Source organism: Centrocercus urophasianus, unplaced genomic scaffold (assembly GCF_019232065.1).
Source record: "Centrocercus urophasianus isolate 14NV4802_14NV808 unplaced genomic scaffold, USGS_Curo_1.0 seq_17, whole genome shotgun sequence".
Taxonomy (NCBI): domain Eukaryota; kingdom Metazoa; phylum Chordata; class Aves; order Galliformes; family Phasianidae; genus Centrocercus; species Centrocercus urophasianus.
This window is the reverse complement of record NW_024884722.1, coordinates 30,409,671-30,428,064: the sequence shown is the minus strand read 5'-3', so window position 1 is coordinate 30,428,064 and position 18,394 is coordinate 30,409,671. Positions and strand designations below refer to the sequence as shown.

At 38.1% G+C, this 18,394-nt stretch overlaps 1 protein-coding gene across 1 annotated transcript in view; it reads left to right on the top strand.

The window, feature by feature from the left end:
- NRG3 (neuregulin 3) overlaps window positions 1-18,394 on the top strand; it is a gene marked incomplete at its 5' end in the record, with an annotated part of 371,341 nt that overhangs the window by 267,564 nt on the left and 85,383 nt on the right. The window lies entirely within an intron of this gene.

Here is an 18,394-nt window from a genome sequence, read left to right as displayed (position 1 = left end):
GTGTTTACAGAGTAAAGATGTGCTGCTTTCAGTTATTAATGTGGAACAGAACTTTCTATCACCTGTACGTTTGTGCTAGAACGCCTGTGCGTATGTTCTGCTCCTCTCTCCCACTTCATAAATTCTATTGACTGTTAAAAATATGTGAAAAAAATATTAGCCGAGATAAAATTTTTGGAAGAAAATCCATTTACTGATGAACACAATTCGTATTAATTTTTCAGGTGAAGTGACATACTGCAAAGGGTCATATCCAATGTGTCATTTTTATTCTTATTTCTAGAAACTGTAATGTATTTAAGTCTTCTGCTTTTGGGGTACACTTTAAAATGTCATTTGGATTGTTTTGTCTGTGCTTTTTGAAGAACAATGCTTGTTTTTCTAAGTCTTTTTTGTGCTTTCTCTTTATTTTCTTGTTCTTTTTTATGTGAAAGCCTGTTGCCAAAGATACCTGTTGTTTTGTACTTCTGTGTGTTATATAGCTCCCATTATAGTTGGCTTTGCATCTGGTTTTGCTTTTCCTTTTGCTTGACCTTTAACTGTGAAGTGCAGAGTCTATAATGAATAGGCAGATATTTGTCTCTGCCAAGTCTTGTGTGAATGTGTAAACGTAGCGGTTGCGTATACTCAAGCAGAAAGTACTTTGCATCCCAAAAGTAGGGGAAAGGAAACTGAACAAGTGAAGGGACTTAGTGGTACCTACCTGACTGTTTTTAACCATGGACTTTGCTGATATTCTCTCAAGGGCAGAGGTGTACAGTATTTCACTACAATTTATTTAGGTGATACACAAAGCCCAGAAAAAGACCCCTGTGTTAAGATGCGTCTAACAAAGCCAAAAACACTGCAGGATTTGCATGCTGCTGGTAGTACTTTTGTTTTTTATTTGCAGCATTCTTCTAGTTGCACAAATTTGTTTGTCTTAACATGGGAGACAGTCCGTTTCATTTCTGTGTTTCCATAAAATCGTAAAATTATTCAGCTACCTGTTTCTGCCCAGTATGAAGCTAAAATTCTATTGAAATGCCCTTTTTTTATTTTTTAGTTTTATTCATTAAGGTTATATTTAGAAATACGTTATTAAGGTTTTCTAAGAACAGGAGACCTTGACTATGCTGACATAGGTCTGGATGCTCCTATGGGCCAATAAGTTCTCTTCTGCCAAAATAAAGAAGGTAAATGTGAGTTAGGTATTTTCCAAGCTGGTTTTGAAATGTACCTTGTATTTAATCCTCATTTTCATTCAAAAGAGAAAAAATTGCAGCTCAGCCCCATTTCTGTGTTCAGAGTGTTGGTATGTATACGCATCTGTACTTGTTCTATGCATAACTCTTGTGAAAGACAGATTTTACTCATTTTCCATTGCAGCTGGACAGTGATAACATCAGTATTCTATTCAAGAGTTAAATCAGTCAAGTATTTATCTCTCTTCTAGTGAGAAGAAAGTAATATCACATTGAAAATTAGTTTTCAGTATCAGTGATAATTACAGTTTGCGTAATCTGAAGACTGTAAAATGTAGTTGACGCTCTTTTGGCAGTCATGTGCAACACGAACATTTCCAAAGGCTCTGGTGTTGATTGACAAAAATTTAGTTTTGCAGTTGAATGTTTGTTCAGATCAGGAGGATAACTGCTAAAGGATGCTAAATGCTGAATTGAGAGGTGGCTTCCGAAAGCAGCCATTTCTTCAAACACAAGGCTCAGTTCCAAAAGCTGGACACTTAAATGAGTGCTCTTGTGTTGGGACAGCACAAAGCCAACACTGGTGTCAGTCAAGTTTTATAAGCAAGTCTAGCTCACGAGTCTTGTAGGTATTACCTGGGGGTTTTTTTTTGTTTTTTTTTTTTTGTAGTAGTAGTAGTTTCCTAAACTCCCATGGTACATATGATATTAATTATCTTCTCTGAAGATTGAATGTATGGAAGGTTGAAGCTATATGTTTTTAACCTTTCCTTGCCTGTGATAGTGCAAGTTAAGTTTTCAGAACATTCATTTGTTACTAAATGGGAAGTAAATCTGAGCCACACTCAGAAAATAACTATCAAATCAAATTTATCATTATAATATTTATCTGCTCAACAGTGTATTTTTGTAACAGCCTTCTAAGACAAGCCTACCTTGTTCTGTGTGGCTTCTGTCTGTATTTGCACAATGTGATATGGCTCTGCAGTGCTTTCCTTTCAGTACCAAGTCAAACACAGCTTCTTACCTTACTTAATGGCTATCTTAGGCACATCTTCACTGTACTGCACAGATAAGGTTCAATTCATGTAATAGTTTATATGGATTATATGCTGTATCATGTGCATTTTGCCTAGTTAGCGCAAACAGCTGCTATATTTAAGATGCTTTTGTTGGGAAACCTCTTGAAATCACTGATGGTTTCAGAGTTCACTAAGCAATTTCAGTAACTCAGGGAGGAGTACGAACCTTCTTGCAGTCATATCTGCTACCTATTTTCAGGTCAAAGTTAGGATCAAACTGATAAGAAATGAGATGTAAGATGGAAAGGCAGCAATGCCAAAACATGGCAAATGCAAGACCTTCTAGTGGACCTTCAGTCATGGGAAACATCACAGATGCTGTTTGCTCTTTCACTTCATTTAATTTCTCTGCTGTTAGCTAGTTTTTCTGAATGTAAGTGAAAGAGCAAAAATTAATTGAGTTTACATATAAAAGCAAAATATATTGGTTAATCTTGGAACATGTGTGAAACCTCCTTAGGGCATGGGAGCAGCAAGAAGCCTAAAAAAATTAATGATGTTGCCAAAAAGGGAAAAGGGCTGCCTGTTACATGACAGCACAACTCATGCTCAAAGTCACTGTCACGAGGAGGGAAGCCGTCAGTCTTCGTAACACAGGGCAATGTAAGCCTATTAATTATTATTCACTCTTCCCCTCCCCCATGTATGGAGGAAGGGCTAACGTGAGAAAGCACTCACATGCTGAAATGAAAGGAATATATTTGAAATATTGCTTCAGCTTTCTCCATTTGACCTAACTCCTCTTACACATGTGGTTCATGGCGATGGTTACCACTTAGATTTTCAACATTATAAATGAAGCTTTTGTATAACTTTTACATACAAGTCATTCTTCAGGCATGTGTAGTCCTGTGCTTATCTGTAGGATTGGAAACTTCTATGCAGCCTAAATTGTACAAATGTACTCACATACTATGCTTTATAGTGTTCTGGAGTAGAGCTGCCTGGCCCAAGGAGTCTTGAAAGGTAAGTTGTACCTAGGCTGCAGATATTCCATTTAATTAATTTTTACATTGAGGCGAAATGTAACCTCTGCAGCTTTAGCTTCTCTGTGCATCTGTTCCAAAGTGTAGAGGAAAGCAATCAAGAAAGCAATTTGTCATATAGGCATTATTTGGTGGTGGATTTTTTTTTTCCCACCAAATTCTGTTGAACTCACTTCGCAAGTAATTTATCCCTAACAGTTTCAAAAGCTTCTTTGCCATGCAAAGGAAAATGTGTTTCAGTTTTGTAATGTGCAGTATTAATTTTTTATGAGAAATAATAACACTTGAGTTTTCCCATTTGACCTTAAAAGCATCAATGAAGAGGAATCCCATCCTGTTGTTTTTCAAAGTAAATGCATTATTTTCTAGAAATAGGAAAGTAGGATGGAAATCTAGAAGGTTTTTAAGCCATGCTTCTGGTACTGCAGTCAACTTCATCATTTAATTCCTTCTGCAGTTTGATTAGACTTCATTATTTTAACAACTTTGAACTAGCATGAGCAGGTCACTAAAAACAGTTTTTGTGTACTCCCTTCTTTGAGGAATTCAGATTCCAAACAAAATTTTTGCCTGGATCCAGCCAGATTTAGATTTTTTTTTTTTTATGTTTTTTGTTAAAATGTGCACCCTCTTTCTGTACTGATAATTTTTTCCACCAGCAGAATCACATTATGCTTTGGGTTTGTCTGTCCAGATTTTCTAATGTCAGGAGTCTTGTTCCTATAGACTTAGCTTTAGCTTGTGGTCGTGTTGTAGCCTAACTTGTGCCAACATGGCACAAATAAAGTTGGGTTTTGTTTTTTTTTTAATCTCATCAAAGACAAACCTGCAAGCTGTATGTCTGGAGTGTGCAGATATTTGTCCTTAGATTACTTCTTTATGTACTAAAGGATCAAAAACCTTCTCCTGTAAGACTCTGTGGCTATAAGTAAAAAAACCTCTAGGTAGTTAAAAATGAATCTGTTTCCCTAGGAATGTCTTCAAGGCCTCAAGACATGAACACTCCTCACTTTACTCCTCCCAAGTCCTAGTGACTGTTTTTTATTGATAGAAATGCATTTTTTTTCTGCCTACCCTGGTTTAGAACTCCTGGGTCATGTCTAAATGGGAAGTTTTAGAGCTTACACGTGTGCCTGTGGTTTCAGCACTATGCCAGCCCACTGCCCTGGGTAATCCCATTTGAGAAGCTTTCTGTGAGCACAGACTCAGCTTTAGGAAGAGGTTCCTTCCCAGAAGCTGTAGTGGTTATGTCAGTCTTGAAGCTGTGTGTTTCAGTCTGATTTTAGGTGCCTTTCTTCCCTCTGGTTTTATATTTGTAAGATAATAGGATAATTTAATTTGAAAGAGAAGTCTCGAGTTCTCAGCAGAACTCAGGAGGCTCAGTCTCCTGCTTTGAGCAGATCTAGCTTTGTGGTTCTGCTAAACTACTGCACTGGACACCATGAAAGCAGTCTTCAAATGAACTTTTACTAAATAGAGGATGTCTGTAAAATATTCGAAGAAATTCTTTATCTTTTCAAGTTGTTTGGACAAAATAAGTGAAACTTCTGAGCCTGTTTTTTTTTTTTTTTTTTTTTTTTTTTAAGAACCTGAACAGGGTGTCAACTTTACGTAACGTTTGTGATTTTTGTCAATATTCTTCTCAAACGTTTTTCTTCCTTTTTTGATTTCTGGAAGACATAGGAGTCAGTAAAATTTTTGTCTTAGAAAGCATTTGAAGGTAGGTAGGAGCAGTAAGGAGTGGAAGACAATCGAAGGACGATGTGAGGACTGCCTTGACAGAGGCGGATATCTAAATACTGTGGAGTCCTCCTTTACAGATTTAGTCCTCCTAAAACAGATTAATCATTCAGCTTCTTTAATCTTAGAGGGTTTTTTTGAAATATGTATCTATACCTGAGTTCTGTCTTAGCTTTGTCTCAAAAAAAAAAATAATAATAATAATAAAAAGGTAAATGGAGGGTTTTTAAGGCCTTCTGCAATACTTATTCTAGAAGAGTTGTCATCTGTTAAAAGTGCTTTGTGGTTAAAAAATAAAAAATAAATCATACAGACCAAGCAGCTACAGGCCAACTTTCCTTTCTAATAGCAGTAGTTCTACACACTTACACCAATCAAAGTGAAGAGTGACATCAACTGCATGTTCGCTATAAAAATCATTGTTACTTAGGAATATTAATCTTTTCCCAAGACAAATAATCAAAAGGTGATATTTTTTTGCCTTGTAAAATCAGATTTTAAGATGTGTGGCAGCAATGATTGGGTGAAGTCCATGGCAGTGAAAGGTTTGATTAAGATCTTTTAGTGCCCATCAAGTTAGCAAGATGTTTCTTTTAACAATTGTTTATTTTTAAAATTAAATAGAGACAGAATTCCACTGGTTTAAATACATCACAAACACATCACAAATAGTATTGATGCATTAAAAACTGAAAGGAAGGAATTGTTGCTATAGAAATAGCAATAAAGGGGAAGAGAGACTTGAATCACTTCAGAAGTTTTAATGAGTTTTTCTGTAGACAAGAAAAGATGCATCATATTGTAATGCGGTCTGGGAAACATGAAACCTGAGGAAGGCGAATTCAGAAAGAAAAGACATCCCTGAGAAAGCAGGGACATGCCTCTCCACCTCTTTGGTCAAATGTGGGTAGAGACCTCACAATACACACTATAGAGGAAGGGTTTTTTAATTTAGTGAGTTCTGTTGACACTGTAAAATTTTTTTGCGTGCAAATAGTTTTGGGTTTTTTTCCTTGTTTTTTTGTTTGTTCATTTTTTGTTTTGAAGTAGGAGCGTAAGTTTTATTCTGCAGAAAAGACTGAAATGCTCAAAATATAGGTGCAAGATTGACTCAAGGTTAGTAAAATAATTTGCCATTAATTGATGGAATCACAAAGATGTTCTTTGTCAGAGCACATCAAAAAGTTGAAGCCCAAAAGAGATTAAGTGAAATCACAAGTTTGCTGCTGTTTCAGTGAGCACACAATGCGTGCTCAAAATCATGATCAGTTTTGAGAATGTAATTTTCATACTATCTCCAAAACCCAATTTAAAATGCATAAGAAACAGCTAGAATTAATATTCATTTCTACAAATGTACAAACAGTGGTATGCAGAGTGTGCAGTAGGAATGTTTTGTAGGGATTTCACTATTGCTACTACAGAACAGATTTTTAAAATCTGTTTTTTATGTTCTTCCCCTGGATGTCTTGTCTAAAAAGATTCAAGGGGGTTACTTTGGCTTTCAGTTTCATAATTTAGTTTTAGAAGAGTTGTCAGCCGTTGCTAAATTTATAGCTTTGTTCAATAACATAAAAATAAGAAATCACACAGGTTTGTTTGGAGAAGTAAAAAAAGTCTGAATTTTACTAGAATCCTTTTATTAGTTTTAAAGGAACATCAGTTCTTCATTCTCTGTTCTTGTCTCTTCTTGGAAGGCAAGAATGTATTAGCATCTGATTACTCAAAATTATTTTCAAAAACTTTTTTTTTTTAAGTAGTTGTAGTTAAACTATGACTATTTTTGGCACGCCTTTTACACCATGGGTGTTCTGTTCTTAACTTGTAAAGACTGCATGTCAGTAGAAATCTGTGAAGAAGTGACGGTATCAGGTAGATGAAATATAACTGACAGTGGGGAAAAAAAACGTCAGAATTATTTTCCTACTACTGGTAGTAGTTTCCTAGTAGCAATTGCCTACTATTACTTAAAAAAAAGCACTTCTATGTGAAATGCTGATAATGAAATTGAAAACTTCTATTATTTGATCTCCAAGTAAATCCCAAATTGAGATGCTGAGCAGTGCAAATCAGAGTCCACAAGAAGTTTTAATCAGTGCATTTTCCTGTATGACGCAGATTATAGAAATCAAGAAGGAAATTACTGGCTCCCCATGTAGAGAAACTTAAAGGCTGCCTTTCCCAAGTTACCATTCATCCATGATATCTGGGACTTGCATCTAGTTAAAGAATTTCTAGATCTTTGTGTAGCGCTTTTCACATGTGTATTTTAAGGAAATTTACCATGTGATGGCAGCAACGGTAGATTATGGCTTGTTATACAACAGTCCCAGCAGATGGCTGTGAATAGAGGTTATGTTCTTATATAAAGGACAGAGCTGTGAATCGTGCTCTCCCACTGGCGAGCCTGCTCCTCCGCGAGCGCTGGGTTCATCTTGGTGCGTGAAGGAGAAGGCGGCAAGGCACAGTCACTAAACAAGCACCTTCTGAAGTGACAAGACTCCAAGCCGTCAGCTTCTCCTGCCTGCTTTTCTTACAAACATGCTATGGTTTCCTAAATCAGCTCTTGGCTGTCCCATGTCTGAACAACCGTAAGTATATATATAGCATGAAGTACGTGTTCTGGGATGTTCTAGAACCATCCTATTTAGCCTATTGGTCTGAGCAGCTAGTTTTTCTGACTTGCATGCTCTTCATACCAGCAGGATGTTCCTTTCAGTGTCGATCTCTGATCATCTCAAACAGACACCTCTGATTTTGCCTGTATGGACAGGACAGTCAATAGTTTAGCTTGTCAAATCAGTTTTGCAGGCCTTGTAAGGCAAAAATTCAGCAGTGCAACAACTGTACCTCTTCAAGCTTAGGGAGACAAGTATGAACAAAGGTGGTTCATTGTGAATAATCCATCTCAGGATGGTTTATTGCATAAAACGTGTCAGTGATTTCAACGAAAAATGTTCATTTCCTCAGGTTCCCTTTTTGTAAATTAGCTATTTGACTGTCCAAATAGCTTTTTGCCATTTCATTTTATTTCATTGCTTTAGACCTGTTTCTGATGATAAATCTTCAGGTTCGATTAAGATGGTATGGATTGCGTAAAGATGTCCTCTTGCAGAAGATAGTAAGAACTCATGGAGAGCAGAGATGCATTTTTCTCACTGACAACCACTCACATGCCTTTGAATACTTCCATTTGTATAAAATCTAACTTTGAACTGAGTGTTCTGACTTTCCTTATTAGTGGTTCTGTGTTAAAGGGATTCTAGAAAAGAAAGCAACAGTGAGTGTGCAGATAAATCACAAAGTTGTTGGATGGCTGATACATTGGCCTGACTATGGGTTTAGTTGTATTGCATAGGTGTAAGTAATAAGCGTCACGAAGGTGAGGTCTACCCTGATTCTTACAGACTGAACAATCCAACACATGCTTATCACCTTGAGATTAAAAGCATTAGGGGGCTTATATCTAAGAACTTCAGCATCTCAAAGTATTTGGGTTGAGTTTCCAGATAAACTTCCCAAACCAAAACATATCTTGTAAGATTCTCCATGCTCCTAACTGAACTTTACTATTTGCATTACATCTGTACTGTGCTGCAAAGGTGTTCATTAAGGCAGTTATTGTTGTTATGTTAGACTTTGCACTCCTCTTGAAGCTTCTATCAGCATTCAGACAGCTTATTTGAACAATCTCCGCTCATTAAAGAAAACTTGAAGTGTATCATGCAATATTAATGCAGTAAGTGCTCTGCCTTGCTGTGAATACTTGATGCTTTGGGGGTAGAGTGTATATATGTCTCTTTCCAGGATGACGGTAATCTTGCTGAGTACATTAGGGGTCAACATTATTCTGAGTTTGATTACCCCATTTAGGTAGTTATCTTTCTTTTATGAAGAAAGATATTTCTCAGCTTCATGAAGGCATTTTCAGACTCATTTTCTGAGGCCTTTCGTAGCTGTCATTTTTGACAACAAAAGACAGACAACAGCTGTTCTGGGTACTGTTTTACTGTGCAAAACCAGAAGTTTATGAAGCTATTTTTCCATGAATCAGAAAGATCAAGAAGGTTAAAATCTCATTAAAATATCAGTTTCACTAAAGCTGCTAAATGTTTTATTAATTAATCCTTTGAGGTCCCATCGTCTTATTCTGACTTCCGTGTCTGACTACTCTTACATTATAGATTTTTTTCTGTTGACCATTAAGGGCTTGAAATTGTCAACCACGAAGATGTGTTCCTACAGTCATTTCCAGTGGTAATCTTGATCATGAAAACAATTTTTTGAAGACAAGAAGATACCCGTGTTGTCCTCAGAGGGAAGGAAAGAGCAGATTAGAAAAGGCAGCTCTTGGTGGGCTGCTTGGAATGGGGGATTTGTTTCTTTCCAACCTCTTCCCAGAGCTTTGCGCTTACAGGCTTGTGAGTCTGCTCTCGGTGCAACTGCCTTTTTGCTGTGGGGGAAAAAAGGAGTCTGATTGTTTGCTGCCATCATCAGTCACAAATTAAGAGGCCTAGCAAACAGAAAGTTTTTCTTGTTACTTCTATAAACAGCCTGAATATCACCTTTGACAGTCTAGCTCTGAATAGTCTTGTGCTGAACCAGTGACCAACTGAACATACTAGCTGAACTCTACATGCTGTTGTTCATTTGATTGTTGTATAGTATAGTAATTCTGACCACTGTTCTTGTTTGCCTCTCCTTCCCTAACTCCTATTTTGGTGTCTCAATTGGGTTATCATAAAGAGAAGATTTGATGTACAACAAGTTTCTGTTGTTTAAGAATATTGTCTCTTTCTTGTCCTATTTGTTTTGTTTTTTACTGTATAGTTTCTTCATTTTTATTCTTTCCTCTTACCTTTCACGATGACATCACAGAATCACAGAATTGTAGGGGTTGGAAGGGACCTCTAGAGATCATTGAGACCAACCTCCCCTGCCACTGCCAAAGCAGGTTCCCTAAACCAGGTCACACAGGTGGGGTGTCCAGGCGAGACTTGAACATCTCCAGAGAAGGAGACTCCACCACCTCCCTGGGCAGCCTGTTGCAGTGCTCCGTCACCCTCACCGTAAAGAAGATCTTGCACACATTTGTGTGGAACTTCCTGTGCTGCAGCTTATGTCCGTTTCCCCTTGTCCTGTCTCCATGTACCACTGAGAAGAGACTGGCCTCACCACTAAGGCCCCCACACCTCAGATATTTATAAACCTGGATCAGATCCCCTCTGAGTCATCTTTTCTCAAGGCTAAATAGACCCAGTTCACTCAGCCTTTCTTCATAGGGGAGATGCTCTAGGCCCCTCACCATTTTTGTGGCCCTCTGCTGGACTCTTTCCAAGAGGTCCCTGTCTTTTTTGTACTGGGGAGCCCACAGCTGGACGCAGTACTCCAGATGAAGCCTTACCAGGGCAGAGTAGAGGGGGAGGATCACCTCCCTCGACCTGCTGGACACGCTCTTTTTAATGCACCCCAGAGTGCCATTGGCCTTTTTGGCCATGAGGGCACACTGCTGGCTCATGGCCAATCTGTCGTCTACCAGGATGCCAGATCCCTGTCTGCAGAGCTCCTCTCCAGCAGCTCATCCCCCAGCCTGTATTGGTGCATGCAATTATTCCTCCCCAGATGCAAAACTCTACCCTTGCTTTTGTTGAACCTCATCCGGTTTCTTACTGCCCAGCTCTCCAGCCTGTCCAGGTCTCGCTGAATGGCAGCACAGCCTTCAGGCGTCAGCCAATCCTCCCAACTTCGTATCATCAGCAAACTTGCTGAGAGTGTCCACATATCTACTTTACATCCTTCCTTGATTGAGGGGCTTTTTCCCTTCAGCATCTGAATTGCGTTTGTTAGTGACTCTTTGCTCTCCAGTAATCTCTATCCCTACTCAGCATTTGCCCTGTGCCTGTGCTGTAATTCCTCCCACATGGTTCCTGCCAGTGGCCTGCTCTCCCCTCTTAGAGACCGAAGTTTGGCTTTCACTGTTTCTTCCAACCCTGTCTTTCAGGTGAATGTCAAGGTCACAAACTGCTTCTCATGTGCAGTCTGCTCCATCTTATTTTGGCTTCTCTTTCTTCCTTATGTGTCCGTTTTATTTTTGCCACATAGTGGAATTAAAAATATATAATTTCCAGCTTCATGTCCAAATTGTCTCTGCGCTTTTACACTGAACATATGCCCGTATTCCATTTTCTTATTTAGGGAGCTGACTCCAGTTATCTCTGAAGATACAGAAAGAGGTTAATACCTGACGCTTATCAGGAGAAAATATCTACTGTGTGGGTTGTTTGTGAAAAGCAATGTCTAAATTTAAATTTTTTGTTGTTGTTGTTGTTAGTTTTTTCTTTATGCTTTTATTTTTTTTTTTAATAAAATAGAGTTTTATCTGAAGAAAGATTGCATTTGCAGTATTGAGGCTTTCTCTGTGCCACAACAGTACTTTTACAGGGAAAGCTTTTTCAAGTTTAGGGGAAAAAAAAGTTCTGGTTTTGTACAGAAAAGGGGATCCCAAGTTAGGAGAGAATGGCATATTTACCTGTTACGGGCAAAACTCATGTTCAAGTCCTTGCTGCATATGACCTGATTTTCCTCTCTTCCAGATGAATGCCTAAATCACACCATAGAGATCTGAGTGGGTCAATGTCTTGTTTTGTTTCCTTTTCTGGAAGAAAAAGGTTAAGCTTTTTTTTATGGTTTCTCAACTGTTTCTAGTGATGAACTGTTAAACCTAAAATCTGCGATATGTTTAAACACGTATTTTTATAGTACCATCCTACCCTAGAGATGGCACAAGATGATTTTGCTTTAATGCACTGAAAAGATACGAAACATATTTGAAGCATCTGAATGAATTGTGTTTAATTGAAAAAAATTGTTTGCTTTACCTCAGAAAGCTTGCAATTTCCTTGATAGATGATGTGCCAAATTTTATTCTCTTGACTTAGTAAGTCCTTCTAAAAAGACGTTTGCTATGCAGCGGAGCAGCTCTAGCGTATTAATCTGTCTGCTGCTGCTGGCAGAGAAGTTCCCTCCGAGTGGCTCTGGCTGCATCTGAACTACAGCGCAGGCATGGAGCAAACAGTGGCATTTTTAGGACGCTCCTGTGGATGTGGAGATTAACAGTAACCAATACATATATGCATGTTATTAACTTTGGGTTTCGTATGTTCTTGTTAATGTGAAGGCTTGAAGTATTCCAGTTTGGTTTGTTTCCTGTTGGAAGCTTATCTTCTATTAATGTCATATTAATTTGCTGTCTCTATGAGTTTACCCTCCAAGTTTTAAGCAACCTTTTTGGTTAGATTTTGTTCATAGTTCAGTAAACAAAGGCTTAAATGCTTTAAAAGCTTTAAGATATTTTTTCCTTATTCTTTATGCTTCTAAGAAACAATGACTTGCTCCAGAAGGAAGATGTGAAACTTAAGTTGTATATATTGATGTCTAAACAACTCCAAATGAAAAAGCTACATACCAATGAAATATTACCATTGTCAGAAAATCAGTATTTATTTTCTAGCCTTTGGAACACTAGCCAGATAAACTGTTTAAATCCGGTATAATAGTATTGAATATCTTAAGACGCAAGGTGGGAGGAATATGTGATAATGCGTTTAAGGCAAAGTTAATTAGCTGTTGTTTTTCTTTTTGTGGCCAGAATATGCCATTTAGCATTATCTAGAATTTTGTGTATTGTGAATCCGCGTGTTCCATTCCATAGTAATCTTGTAAATGTTGCTGGAAGACTTAAAAACAGATGGCCGGTTAAATTACATTTTTGTTCGGGTTGAGTCTGCTTAGCAAGTTTCTGCAATTGATGGTAGGGGTTATAGTACAATATTCTGTGTCAACTGCTGGCTGCTGCTATGAGCTGAAGTCAGGTCCCCATGGTTGCATTGAGGCAGGCCTCCTACCATTCCTTTCTGATGTGGAACTGGATTGGTCTGGCAAATAAAAATGGTCTTGAGGCTTAGTGATGGAAGTAATAATTTGCAGCTGCTCTCAGCCTCAGATTTTACATGAGTCCAGGTTGGCTGGCTGAATGGGTTTGGTAAGGTGACAGTCTGGGACCGAGCTTCTACTCTCTGTGTATCTGATGCTGTTCTGTTCTGTACACAATCTACTTCACTGACAGATCACTGTGTTCTTCTGAAGTAGGGAGGATTTAAGCTGTTAAGTAGGAGCATTTGGTGGAGGTTGACCTTAGCAGTTTACTTTTAAAGGAAGAATTTAAATCCTCTAACTCAGAGCCACAAAGGCTCCTATGTTGGTTTGTAAGAGAAGATGAGGCCTGCTCCAGAAGTAGTGCCTTCTATTTCATTAAATTGGCCCATGGCATCAGAGGTGGTTGTTGGCAGTATGGGAGTAGAGGCTGAACCTTCCCACCATCTTTCTGTTCCATTTTGTTTCTGTGTGACAGATGGCAGCAGAGGGGCAGTCTGACAGAATGGCATCTGACGTACAAGTGCATATGAAGCGAAGGTGTGGAATAGAATTCTTCCATACAGAAAAAACAAAACCTGTTGATGTTCACTGAAACACATTTAAGGTTTATGGGGACCAAACAGGGGATGTGAGCACAGTGAGGCAGTGGGTGGTGCATTTCAGCAGTGGTGAAAACAATCTTGAAGGCAAGCCCCTTTCCGCTCAGCCATGCAAATTTGTACAAGTGTAGTGTGCATGCTTTAGTTCTTCAGTGGTAAAAATACATAGCCAGCGGTGGTGACCATGTGGAGAAAACATTTTGTATTTGAAAAGTAGCTTTATTAAATAGTTTCATCGTGCTCTTTGTATCTGTTGTTTTTTCCTTGCAAGTAAGTGGGAAGCATTGCTTTCAGAATGACCAACGTAAAAACTTGTTACAGATCAAACATGTGAAGTCATTTTTGTTATCAAAGGATCATCAAAAATGGAATAACGCTAATGTAAGGAGGAGTCTATCTGTATTATAGCTTATAGTCCATTACAGCAGTGTGAACTGACTTTCATGTGGCAACAGACATAAGCTGGAAGTACATGATATAGCCCATGTCAGCTCTACTGGTATGTCCTGTCAGACCTTGATTGCTCAGTTTATTCTCTGTTCAAACTAAACAAGGAAATAACTGTTTATTGAATAGACAGCAGAGACAATATGACAGACAGCAAGCTAGTAAATGAGCAATGACAGATATTCTCTGAAAAATCAATGTTATTTTGACATGGTATGTTTCCACTGAGGGTAAATAAAATTAGCCGAGCAGACCTAGTATCAGTCTCTTCCATGTTTTGTTCCTTAGAGCTATGAAATTTGCAGTCATCAGTAATTCAGGTTGAGTGCCTGTATTGCTGAGCGTAGCAGGACTTCTGTACGGTACTACAACAATAATCTGTATTCTGTTTCCAGGATGTAGTCTTAAAAGATAAAAGGGAATGCCACATGAAAAAAAAAAAAAAAAAAAAAAGAAAAACCATTAGCAGCAAGGCGTATTAAAACATTGCACAAGTAGGACAACTTTCAGCTCCTGAACTCTGTGTATAAGCCAGTATTTGCTATTGAATTTGTTTTAATAGAAAACAGTTTTCCTGCTCTAAACTAAAAAAATAGGATTCATGGCACATTCACAGAGATTGATAGCTGCCATTTCTTTGACTAAGTGACGATGTTACTATGCAGATTTGTAAGCAGAGGAACAGGTTGGGCCCATTTGAGATAAGGACTCTGACATTTTCTTAACTACCAACAAATGCAATAGTTTTAAATGTAGAAGTGCATCTGTGTTGGGAAGTTATGGAGCTTGTGGAGGTTGTGAAAATGCATTTCAGTTTGATTATGTTTTGTAAACACTCTGCCTTGGGAAGGTACATTCGGAGAAGTCCTCTTCTTTCTCTGGGACTTGTAGATTGCTCAACCCTGCATCAGTGAGAAGCCTTTTTTTCTAGAAGATGTTGGGAAAGCTGCATAGATTCTTCATGGTGGTTTTTAGTACCACCGTATGGTTCTCTGACTTGAAATCCCTCTAAGTTCCCTTTGTATGTAATGGGAGAAATGTAATTTCCTACTTCATCAGAGGTTAATTAGCATACAGTAGAATAATTTAAAAAATAATTGTTATAATGTGACATTTAGAGGCTCTTTTTGCTAAGAAGTTTCGACAGATCAGACTGAGGCAGACTCAGAGTTATAGCTGTTCTGTCTGGCTGTTTCATGCTGGAGGGAAATTATTCAGTATCAACTGGGGCAGATCTGGGGCAGGGACACGGAGCCTTCTGGTTGGGGAAAACCCTCAAGTCCAGAGGTTTGGCCCAACTGGCTGCATCATGACCTTCACTGCAGAATTTAGCACAAAAAATGGTAAAAACTTCAGTATTTTTTTCCTTTTACACCTCTTAACTGTTGCCGTCAATGGAAACAAAGAAAAGGGAAAGGGGAAAAAAAAAAAAAGAGGAAAATAATTTAAAAAGATCTTTACTCTGCTAGAGCTAGACCTTGCTTCAATTTTAATTTAAGATACATTTAAGATACTTCAGGTATGTCTCAATTCTAAATTGAATGACACAATAATGGCAACCTGCTTCTTGGGTCATTAGTGCTCATTAATGTACTTCTGAAATTAAAGGGTTTTTTTTTCCTAAAACTTGGCAGGTTCTTAGTAGCTAACTACTCTCATTCTTGTGTACTACTTGGTGTCCTGATATTCCTCCCCAGGGTTGTCAAGATTTATAGAATCATTTTCTTTGGAAAAGATCCATAAGTTCTTCAAATCAAACCATGATTAATGTCAGACAATGTGGACAAGATTTAAACACATAATTGTAGTGAGTGGCTGGTCTTTTGCGGTTGTTTTGTTTGTTGTTTTGTGTTTTTTTTTCTAATATATTGTCAAATCGTTTGTCGTACAAGCTATTTGCTGAAATTAAATTAAATGAGCTTTTGCATATCCAAAATAAGAAAACTAAAAAGAATGCTGCGTTTTACAACTTCCTAATTGAGTTTGTCCTGGAAGTGAGAATAATTTAAGCCTCAGTGTGAGAATTAGTGAAATGTGAAATGGTCTGCAGGTATAGGAAGAGGCTTGATCTTCCCTTCTTTTCATTCCTCGATCAAATGGTTCAGAACGGCTGGGCTACAGAACTTTTTCCGTCTTGATCTTTCAGATCAAGTATAGAAGTGTTGACATTAGGAACAATGGTACAGCTTGTGCTTTCAGTGTGCATTGCTTTGGATAACACTGTTTTTCATCAGCTGTCAAGTTGCCTGCTAGAGCTGCAGTCCTTACCACTGCTTCATTAGAGTTACTCCAAGGATTCTGTAGTTGGATTAGTCTGTAGATCATCTGCACATTTTTCAGTGGAGCAACTTGTGTGTTTTACATATTAGCATAAACAAATCAGCTTTGGGGAGAAAATCGAATTTGGATAATTTGAGATCTTTTGCTTAATATCTTAATGCTGAAAACCATTTGAAGTTGATTGGCAAAAGAGGATTTGAGTAAACTTGTAATGAGTGGTAGAAAGTACACAGAAAATTTATGGTACGTGTCTTTTGTGCCATCTGCTATGGGCTTTTGCTGCTTCTTCATGGTTTCTCATTACAATACAGTGTTATCTTTTAAACCAAACTTTGGGAAGAAAAATATGAAAATAATTCATGCTAGAATATCCTTCAGTGCCTACAGATATTAAAGCTGACAAGTAGTTTGGTGAGCAGGATGGCAGATGGTCGGTGTCTAAGCGGAAGAAAGAGCAGCAGCAAAGGAAATAATATTTCCAAGTGTGATAGTGAAGTTGAAAAAGCAGTAAAACGTACTTAGGCGTTACCTAAGAGATAACAGAGAAGTAGGAAAAATAAGAGATAGACAGTCATCATGAATTCCTACTCTAAATATATCTCTTTTTACTCTTTATGCAAGTACCCTTACCAGAAAATTGTAATATATGGAGTAGGTGTGGATAAATATTTGAGGAGGAGAAGCTTGGCTCGGAAAAGATGAAAACAAATCAAGGGGAATACCAGAGAAGTGCTAAATTTTAAACTGAGTTTTGTGGGATTTAATTGTTTAAGAGAGCTCAGGGTAGGGATGGAAGGGCTGGAGGAGAGGATGAGAAGCCACTCTGAGTGGTGGATGTGAGCAGGTGCAGGTTCAGCCCTAGGGAGCCCTGTTGCTGATGCTGTCCTGCACTCAGGTCTGGATTCAGGGTCAGGCTTGCAAAAGCAGGACTCTGGGTTTCTAAGAAAGAGTTTTCTGAGCGTCTTAAAATGCTGGCCATAGAAAGATAGAAGAGAAAGAAAAATTAGATGCATCTGCTTTGATCAACGCGGGATGGATGCATTGACCATAGGGTGCCTAAACAACTGTCTGCTTGTCTCTGCTGCATGTGTTGTTCAAAATGCTTTTTCCCAAGAATCGAGAGGCTTTTGATATGGGTTTACAAAGATGAATACAGTCCAGAGTTCTTCTTTAGGCTTATTTTTCACTTCAGTGGTTTTGATTGATAAGGACTGAAAAAGAACAGCATAAAGTTGTCAAGTTCAAATAGGGAATGCTGTGGTTCTTTTTTTTTTTGGTCTCTTATTCACAAAAAAGGCATACACGGAATTTGTATTGTTGTCATTTGTACAGACTGGTATTTATAACAGAAAAAGATGCAAAAAAAAAAAAAAAACCTCATTGTCACAATAAGTGATGTGACTGGGAAAAAAGCAGCCTGTACTCAGAACAACAATTGATGTGCAGATAAGATGCAGTTGTTTTGTGAGCAAAGCGGAATGTGTGCAGAACCTGACGTTGCCACAATATTGTTCCTCTAACACAAAATGATTGATGAGGTTGCTACATTTTTATTGCTAGCAATGCAGTAGGATGACTGTTCCTTTCTGCTTTAACAGATTCATTGGCTTAAAAAATAAATTCAGTAGTGTCCTTTGGTCAAACAGAAAAGTAATACATTATCCATGTCAGTCCAAGGCTGTGAAATGCATTAAGTGCTTATTGAAGAAGCAGCCTGACTGGCTGAAGAATTTTATTTTGTTTTACATTTATCTGTATACTTGTATCAGTTGTCCAGCAGTTAGATTGACTGATGCAGATTGTGTTTGGTGTACATCTAAATGTGCTTGTTTATTATGCGCTCCCATTATTATCCATAAATCTCTCGAGCCTTAGGTGGTAGGAGCAGCACCCTAATCTGAATGTATAAAAAAAAAAAAAAAAGCCTCTGCTGTGAAAGAATTCAAAATCTCTTACTCAAAAGGCAGCAAATGCATTCAGTGCTATTTAGGATCCCGTATACCTTAAGTGGTTCTTTTGAAATAATACTTAAGCTCTGTGAAAATGAACTCCTTAGTGTATTTGAAACGCCTAAGTGGATGGTTGAGTAAAACTCTTACGGTTACCATTAGGGTCTGGGTGTTTTCTTCTTCTGTATTGTA